This window comes from Gopherus flavomarginatus, chromosome 3 (assembly GCF_025201925.1).
Source record: "Gopherus flavomarginatus isolate rGopFla2 chromosome 3, rGopFla2.mat.asm, whole genome shotgun sequence".
Taxonomy (NCBI): Eukaryota; Metazoa; Chordata; order Testudines; family Testudinidae; genus Gopherus; species Gopherus flavomarginatus.
The window spans coordinates 286,365,526-286,374,264 of NC_066619.1; the positions used below are offsets into that span (position 1 = coordinate 286,365,526).

The 8,739-nt window shown below is 47.1% G+C and overlaps 1 protein-coding gene across 6 annotated transcripts in view; it reads right to left on the reverse strand.

The window, feature by feature from the left end:
- The window catches only part of LOC127046421 (C-type lectin domain family 4 member F-like), a 280,381-nt gene extending 274,203 nt beyond the window's left edge, over window positions 1-6,178 (reverse strand). Inside the window, exon 1 of one of the 6 annotated variants that reach the window (XM_050943430.1) lies at window positions 5,009-6,178. The gene's annotated coding sequence lies outside the window, so the exon portion shown is untranslated. The remainder of the gene's footprint in view (window positions 1-5,008) is intronic. The other 5 variants (XM_050943435.1, XM_050943434.1, XM_050943433.1 and 2 more) reach the window with 5 other exon arrangements.
- Window positions 6,179-8,739: the final 2,561 nt, after the last annotated feature.

The following is an 8,739-nucleotide window of genomic DNA, read 5'->3' on the forward strand; positions in this document are numbered from 1 at the left end:
AGTTCAGAAGATCCTTGCAGGACGTTAGAGTTAGAAGAGGAGCAGACGTCCGACCATCACTTAGTGGTGGCCAGATTGAAGCTGAAGCTGAAAAAGAACTGGATGGACACGTCAGACAGAAGAGTGAAGTACAACGTCAGCCTTCTGAAGGACCATAAGACCAAGGAAGATTTTGGACTGAGGCTGAGGAATAAGTTTTCAGTATTACAGGATCAGTCTGAGGAAGAGGAAGACAGTGTACTAAACAGATGGCAGAAAGTGAGAGAGACATTTAGGTCAGTATGCCAGGAAGTGCTTGGAATTAAGAAACACCAGCAGAAAGAGTGGATCACAGCAGAGACCTTGATCAAGGTAGAAGACAGAAAGAAGAAGGCGGCAGCAGTCAACAACAGCAGGACTAGAGCAGCAAAGGCCAAAGCTCAAAAAGAGTATGCTGAAGCCCATAGAGCAGTGAAGAGGAATATCAGGAAGGACAAGAGAGAGTATGTGGATGAACTGGCAGCAGAAGCGGAGCAGGCAGCATACAGTGGTAATATGAAACAGCTGTATGATACGACCAAGCGACTGTCTGGAAAGTTCAGCAAGCCAGAACGTCCCGTTAAAGACAAGCAGGGAAAGTCTATAACAGGAATAGAACAACAGATGAACAGATGGGCGGAGCACTTTGAGGAACTCCTGAACAGACCAGCACCACCAAATCCACCGGATATCAACTCAGCTAACGAGGACCTCCCAATTAATTGCAATAAACCTACCAGAGACGAGATCAGAAAAGTCATCACTATGATGAAGAATAGGAAGGCGGCTGGACCTGATGACATCCCAGCAGAGGCCCTGAAAGCAGACCTGGATCCTTCAGTGGAAATGCTGTACCCCCTCTTTGAGAAGATATGGGAAGAAGAAGTGATTCCAGTAGACTGGAAAGAGGGATATCTCATCAAAATCCCCAAGAAAGGAGACCTTAGCAACTGTGCCAATTTTAGAGGAATCACACTCCTGTCGGTGCCAGGGAAGGTCTTCAACCGAGTCCTCTTAGAAAGAATGAAGGATGCCGTCGATCCACAGCTACGAGATGAACAGGCAGGTTTCTGGCAGAACAGATCATGCACGGACCAGATAGCAACGCTTCGCATCATAGTCGAGCAGTCTATAGAGTGGAACTCCTCGTTGTACATCAATTTTGTTGACTATGAGAAAGCGTTCGATAGCGTGGATCGAGAGACCCTTTGGAAGCTCCTTTGGCACTACGGCATCCCAGCAAAGGTGGTCAACCTGATCAAGAACTCATATGACGGTATACACTGTAGAGTGATCCATGGAGGGCAGCTTACTAACAGCTTCCAGGTGCAAACTGGAGTCAGGCAAGGATGCTTGTTGTCACCACTTCTCTTTCTCCTCGTCATCGATTGGATTATGAAGACATCCACTTAGGAGCGTAGGAACGGAATCCAGAGGACGTTGTGGACCCAGCTTGATGACTTGGACTTTGCTGACGACCTTGCACTCCTTTTGCACAGTAAACAGCAGATGCAAGAGAAGACCAACGTAGTGGCAGCCACATCATCACAGGTTGGCCTCAACATTCACAAGGACAAGACCAAGGTCCTTAGGATTAACTCCATCAGCAATGACCCAGTCACACTGAATGGAAGCCCCCTGGAAGAAGTGCAGTCCTTCACCTACCTAGGTAGCATCATCGACCAGCAGGGTGGCACAGACGCAGACATCAAAGTAAGGATTGGTAAGGCAAGAGCAGCCTTCTTACAGCTCAAGAACATCTGGAGCTCCAGAGAGCTGTCTTTGGCAATAAAAATTCGACTGTTCAACTCCAACGTGAAATCTGTCCTACTGTATGGAGCTGAAACCTGGAGGACAACCAAAACAACCATCAGAAAGATCCAGACCTTCATAAATAGCTGCCTCAGAAGGATTCTCCAGATCCTCTGGCCAGACACCATCAGTAACATTCACCTCTTGGAGAGGACCTGTCAACTCCCAGCAGAGGAAGAAATCAGAAGGAGAAGGTGGGGCTGGATAGGACATATACTACTCAAGCAGCCAACTAACATCACCGGATAGGCACTGCGGTGGAACCCTCAAGGCAAGTGGAAAAGAGGCCGTCCAAGAAACACCTGGCGATGTGGCCTTCAGGCTGATAGCAAAAAAATGGGCTATACCTGGAACCAGTTAGAACGAATGGCCCAGGATAGAGGACTCTGGAGATCTGTTGTTGGCGCCCCATACCCTGATTGGGGTGATGGGCATGAGTGAGTGAGTGAGTGTGCCAGGTGGCTGGTGTCGGGATAGGCTGGCCCTTTTAGGAGATTTGGGCTCAGCCCCATCAGTGTGCAGCTAGCATCCTGCACCCCCCACCCCCAGGTGATGGGTTTGTGACACTGGCTGGATCAGACATCATGTGATGGTACCCTGGGGTAGGGGCAGGGCTGCTCGTAAAATGGAGCCTGCTGTCTCACAGAGGGGAGACAAGAGGCTCAGAAAGACATAGGGGGCTGGTGGGAGAGGCCCAGAGTCTTGCAAGGGGCTGGTAGAGCGCCCTCACTCAGGGAGAGCTGGTGCCTGGTGCCCTGATAGACAGGTAAAGGGCAGAAAGAGACCTGTGGAGGATTCATAGACTCTAGGACTGGAAGGGACCTCGAGAGGTCATCGAGTCCAGTCCCCTGCCCTCATAGCAGGACCAAATACTGTCTAGACCATCCCTGATAGACATTTATCTAACCTACTCTTAAATATCTCCAGAGATGGAGATTCCACAACCTCCCTAGGCAATCTATTCCAGTGTTTAACTACCCTGACAGTTAGGAACTTTTTCCTAATGTCCAACCTAAATCTCCCTTGCTGCAGTTTAAGCCCATTGCTTCTTGTTCTATCCTTAGAGACAAAAGTGAACAAGTTTTCTCCTTCCTCCTGATGACACCCTTTTAGATACCTGAAAACTGCTATCATGTCCCCTCTTAGTCTTCTCTTTTCCAAACTAAATAAACCCAATTCTTTCAGCCTTCCTTCATAGGTCATGTTCTCAAGACCTTTAATCATACTTGTTGCTCTTCTCTGGACCCTCTCCAGTTTCTCCACATCTTTCTTGAAATGCTGTGCCCAGAACTGGACACAATACTCCAGCTGAGGCCTAACCAGCACAGAGTAGAGTGGAAGAATGACTTCTTGTGTCTTGTTTACAACACACCTGTTAATGCATCCCAGAATCACGTTTGCTTTTTTTGCAACAGTATCACACTGTTGACTCATATTTAGCTTGTGGTCCACTATAATCCCTAGATCCCTTTCTGCTGTACTCCTTCCTAGACAGTCTCTTCCCATTCTGTATGTGTGAAACTGATTGTTCCTTCCTAAGTGGAGCACTTTGCATTTGTCTTTATTGAACTTCATCTGGTTTATCTCAGACCATTTCTCCAATTTGTCCAGATCATTTTGAATTTTGACCCTGTCCTCCAAAGCAGTTGCAATCCCTCCCAGTTTGGTATCATCTGCAAACTTAATAAGCGTACTTTCTATGCCAATATCTAAGTCGTTGATGAAGATATTGAACAGAGCTAGTCCCAAAACAGACCCCTGCGGAACCCCACTTGTTATACCTTTCCAGCAGGATTGGGAGCCATTAATAACTACTCTCGGAGTATGGTTATCCAGCCAGTTATGCACTCACCTTATAGTAGCCTCATCTAAATTGTATTTGCCTAGTTTATCGATAAGGATATCATGCGAGACCGTATCAAATGCCTTACTAAAGTCTAGGTATTCCACATCCACTGCTTCGCCCTTATCCACAAGACTCGTTATCCTATCAAAGAAAGCTATCAGAGGGGAACCTGGGAGCACCTTCCCCAAAACCAACCAGAGGGAAAGGCCTGGCTGGAGCTACCTGAGTCAGGTCCAGGAGCCAACCCTTAAGGCCTTGTCATCACTGCAGAAGAGGGATGTTAACTCAGAGAATCATAGAACCATCGAGCTAGAAAGGGCCACAAGGGTTGTCTACTCTAACCCTGCCAAGATGCCAGGATTGCTGTGTCTAAACCATCCCAGACAGTCGGCGAGCCTTTGAAACTCTCCAGTGACAGAGCTTCCACAGCCTCCCTAGGCATCTGTTCCATTGTCCTACTGTTCTGACGGTGAGAGAGTTTGTCCTGAGATTTAATCTCAATCTGTGCTGTAGTTTGAACCCATCGCCTCTCGTCCTGCCATCTGTGGCAAAAGAGAACAACTTTTCCCCATCTTTTTTATGGCAGCCTTTCACGTGTTTGAAAACCGATGTCATGTCCCCCCTTAGTCTCCTCTTTTCCAAACCAAAATACCCAGTCCCTTCAGTCTTTGCACAGACACCTTGCATTGCATTCCATCCCTCTGACCATCTGTGTCCACCTCTGGATACTCTCCAGTTTCTCTGCATCCTTTCTATACATTGGTGACCAGAACTGGACACAGTACTGCAGCTGAGGCCTACCCAGCACCGAGTAGAGTGGTACTGTCACCTCCTGTGACTTGCATGCAAGGCCTCTGTTAATGCAACCTTAAATTGCTTTTGCTTTTTCTGCAACAGCATCTCATTGCTGACTCATGTTTAGGTTGAGATCCACCACAACTCCCCGATCCTTCTCAGCAGTGCTCTGCCAAACCACTTTCCCCCCATTCTGTATTTGTGTATTTGGTTGTTCTTCCCTATGTGTAGCACCTTACGTTTGTCCTTGTTGAATTTCATGTTGTTGTCTATAGCCCCCAGTTCTCCAATTTAGCAAGATCCCTCTGAATTTTAGCTTTATCCTCCAAAGTGTTACAATCCTTCCCTTCTAGCCTTGTGTCATCTACAAACTTGATCTGTGTGCTCTCCATACCTACACCCAGGTCATTACTGAAGATGTTAAAGAACACTGGACCTAGAACTTGAGTGAAGGCAAGGCAGTGTGCAGTTTTCACATGAGCTCTTAGCAGATAATGTTAAAGCCTGTGGAGGAGCCTAACAACTAATTTGCCTAACACTGCCTTGTATCCATGCGGTTTTAGCTTGAGTTAAGGGCACACCTTTCTCCCCATCCTGACAAGGCCATCCGGAGCTTAGGAGCGCTGCAGGGGACTGCTTGGCATGGAGAAAAAGACTTTTGGAGAAAATTAGAATCTTTTGGTTAAACCCAAATGACAAAACATGCAATTGAGAGAGTAGGAGACAACTGGGGGATGATGAATCTGAAAATCCTCTGCCTGAAATGCAGCCTGCTGATAAGAAAATCCAATTTTCTGGTCCGACTGTGCCCCTGAATAACTCAGAAACCTCCTGCGACACAGAATAGAAAGAGAGCCCAAACGCATGTTCTCCTGAGGTTAACACTAGGCTGGGGCAGAAGTTGGTTTTAACAGGAAACCCCCCCTTTCCTCCACTGCAAATGTTGTTTCTCACGTTGGCTGAGGAAGGAAGCTAGCTTACAACAACCACCCAGTGCAGTAGGGCTGGGTTCTGCCATGCTTATCCACACTGGGTTACACCTTCCCCCACAAGCAGCCTCATTCATTTCAAGGAGACCAGCTGCAAATTAAGGTACTTCTCATAGTGACTAAAAGTGGCAGAATCTCACCCTCTGGCTTGGTCTACACTACAGAGTTAGGTCAACGTAAGCTGCCTTAAAACTCCTGCCTCTCCTTCCCCCTCCAACCACCTCTCCCCTCCACTCCCTCTACTCCTCCCCTTCCTTCCCCCATCCAACCACCTTTCCCCTCCACTCCCCTCCCGACCCTCCCTCTCCAATGACCTCTCCCCATCACTCCTCCCCCTCCCCTTCCTTCCCCATCCAACCACTTCTCACCTCCACTCCACCCTCTCCTTCACCCATCCAACCACCTCCCCCCTTCACCCCCATCCTTCCTTCCTGCCCTTCCTCAACTCACCTCCCTACCCCTGCCACAGGGTTCCCGAAAGGGCAGAGGGGAAGGGCTGTTAGAGAAGAACAACAAGAGACACTGGCCCCGGGGGTTGGGAGCTGAGGAAAGCCAGACATTGAGGCAGGATGAGAAGGATCCTGCCACAGCCCCGACCTTCTGCAGCAATGGTGAGGGAGGCAGCAGGGACAGGGGCGATGCAGGGATAATGGACCAGTATCATTCTTAGCATTCTTTTTGTTCCTAATATACTTAAAAAACTCTCCTTGTGTCCCTCTGGTTTCCTTGTCGATTTTCTTCAATTCCAAGCTTCGGATTTATATTAATTAATATCACTTTCCCCTTTCTTCCATTCTGTTATATACAGGGCTGTAGATTAATCACAGTTACTCATGCAATTAACTCAAAAATTAATTGCAATTAAAAAAATTAATTGTGATTAATCGCAATTTAATAACACTGTTAAATAATAGAATACCAATTGAAATGTAATAAATATTTTGGATGTTTTTATACATTTTCATATATATTGTATTCTGTGTTGTAATTGAAATCAAAGCATATATTATTTTTGCTTACAAATATTTGCACTGTAAAAGTGATAAACAAAAGAAATAGTATTTTTCAATTCACCTGATACAAGTACTGTAGTGAAATCGCTTTGTCGTGAAAGTGCAATTTACAAATGTAGATTATTTTTGTTACATGACTGCACTCAAAAACAAAACAATGTAAAACATCAGAGCCTACAAGTCCACTCAGCCCTACTTCTTGTTCAGCCAATCGCTAAGACAAACAGGTTTGTTTACATTTAAAGGAAACAACGCTGCCCTCTTCTTATTTACAAGGTCACCAGGAAGTGAGAACACGTATTTGCATGGCATTTTTTAGCTGTCATTGCAAAGTATTTATGTGCCAGATATGCTAAATGTTCATATGCCCCTTCATGCTTCAGACACCCTTGCAGAAGACATGTTCCATGCTGATGATGGTCATTAAAAAATAAACGTTAATTAAATTTCTGACTGAATGCTTTGGTGGAGAATTGTATATCTCCTGCTCTGTTTTACCCACATTCTGGCATATATTTCATGTTATAGGAGTCTCAGATGATGACCCAGCACATGTTGTTCATTTTAAGAACACTTTCACTGTAGATTTCACAAAACACAAAGAAAGTACCAGTATGAGATTTCTAAAGATAGCTTCAGCATTCGACCCCAGGTTTAAGAATCTGAAGTGCCTTCCAATATCTGAGAGGGATGAGATGTGGCACATGCATTCAGAAGTCTTAAAAGAGCAACACTCCTATGCAGAACCCGAACCACCAATAAAAAAAATCAACCTTCTGCTGGTAGCATCTCACTCAGATGATGAAAATGAACATGCTTTGACCTGCACTGCTTTGAATTCTTATCAAGCAGAACCCGTCATCAGCATGGACGCATGTCCTCTGGAATGGTGGTTGAAGCATGAAGCATGAACACGAATCTTTAGCGCACCTGCCACATAAATATCTTGCAACGCCAGCTATAACAATGCCATGAGAACGCCTGTTCTCACCTTCCAGTGACATTGTAAACAAGAAGCAGGCAGCATTATTTCCTACAAATATAGATGTAAGCAGAGTCAGGATAAGCTCTACCCTGACATCTGGTGGAAAGAATTTCAGAGAGTGTATTTGCATAGGCACGCCTACCCTATCCCAGACTGCTGAGCGGTGGGACTGCTTGGTGACAAATGACTCACCCTCAGTTGGGTGGTACTTGCTAGACAAGGGACATGGGTTCCAAAACCCAGTGAAGTAGAGAGACTGGGGACAGGTATCTGTGCCTGGTGGTGCAGTCTCCTTGTGGAGCCAGAAGCACCAGTTCCACCCCCTCCTCTCTCCACTGTGGAATGTCAGAGTTGATTTTTTTATTCCCTCAAGAATCTAAATACAGGTGACTGAGCTGAACTCACTTTGGGCTAATGGTGCACTAGCACTGGGGCTCCCCTACTAAGAGCTGAGATCACTAAGAGTTGAAATCACAAAAAAGCTGAAATGACTGAGCTGAGAGCACTGAGCATTGTGGTAGCTAGTGGGGGAGCCTGAAGATATGCTGTGGAACAGAGCAGCTGGCGGAGTGGAGCAGTTGCGGGGACGGCTGGAGCGGATCACGGGACAGCTGGTGGCAGCAGAGCGGCTGGCAGAGCGGAGTAGCTGTGGGACGGGTGGAGCGGCCCACAGAGTGAGCGGAGCCGAGCAGTTTTGCAGAGCAGCTGGTGGAGCGGAGCAGTTCCTGAGGACGGCTGGAGGAGCAGAGTGGAGCAGCTGGTAAAGCGGAGCAGTTCGTGGAGAAGGCGGAAGCAGAACCCACGGAGAGGCAGGGCAGTTGGCTCTGGACCACGTAAGGTGCCCCTTTCTACCCAGGCTGGGGGGAGGGACCTCTACAGATAGACTCTCGAACTCTGGGGTGGCATTGACCAGAGACTTTTGGGTTGTTGGACTTTGGGGTGATTGGACTTAAAACCCTAAGGGGAAAAAGGACAGTGCCAAACGTACTTGGAGGTGGGTTTTTGTTTATGGTTTGTGTTATAACCCTGTTTGTGGTGTTTCTCCAATGGGATGCCGCATTGATTCCTTCCTTTATTAAAAAAGATTTTGCTACACTCAGACTCTGTGCTTGCGAGAGGGGAAGTATTGCCTCCTAGAGGCGCCCAGGGGGGTGTGGTATGTGAGTGTCCCAGGTCACTGGGTGGGGGCTCGAGCCGGTTATGCATTGTGTTACTGAAACGGAACCCCTGGATACTGAACCCGACCCTTGTTGCTGCCAACTAGAGGGGCAGAAGGGTTAC